We start from the raw sequence: 248 nt of genomic DNA, 5'->3' as shown, positions 1-248 counted from the left end.
TCTTCGCCCCCCCACCCGCCCGCGCCGTCTAGAACATTTCCTGGAGTGACAGGTACAGTTAAAAGTGGGGTAATGAGGGGGAAGGTTGGTCCCACTTTCTGCGGGGGTGAGGGTGGAATACCCGCCCCAAAGTCATTCCAGGCACGTCCCTCTCCTCTTACGGCAAGGACGCCCGCCCCAAAATTGTTATGCAAAGAAGTCAAGTATGTGATCTTCCAGCGATCAAAGAAAGCGGCAAAGCCAAATAT

Source organism: Marmota marmota, unplaced genomic scaffold, assembly GCF_001458135.2.
Source record: "Marmota marmota marmota unplaced genomic scaffold, marMar, whole genome shotgun sequence".
NCBI classification, from domain to species: Eukaryota; Metazoa; Chordata; class Mammalia; order Rodentia; family Sciuridae; genus Marmota; species Marmota marmota.
Note: the sequence above shows the minus strand (reverse complement) of the source record.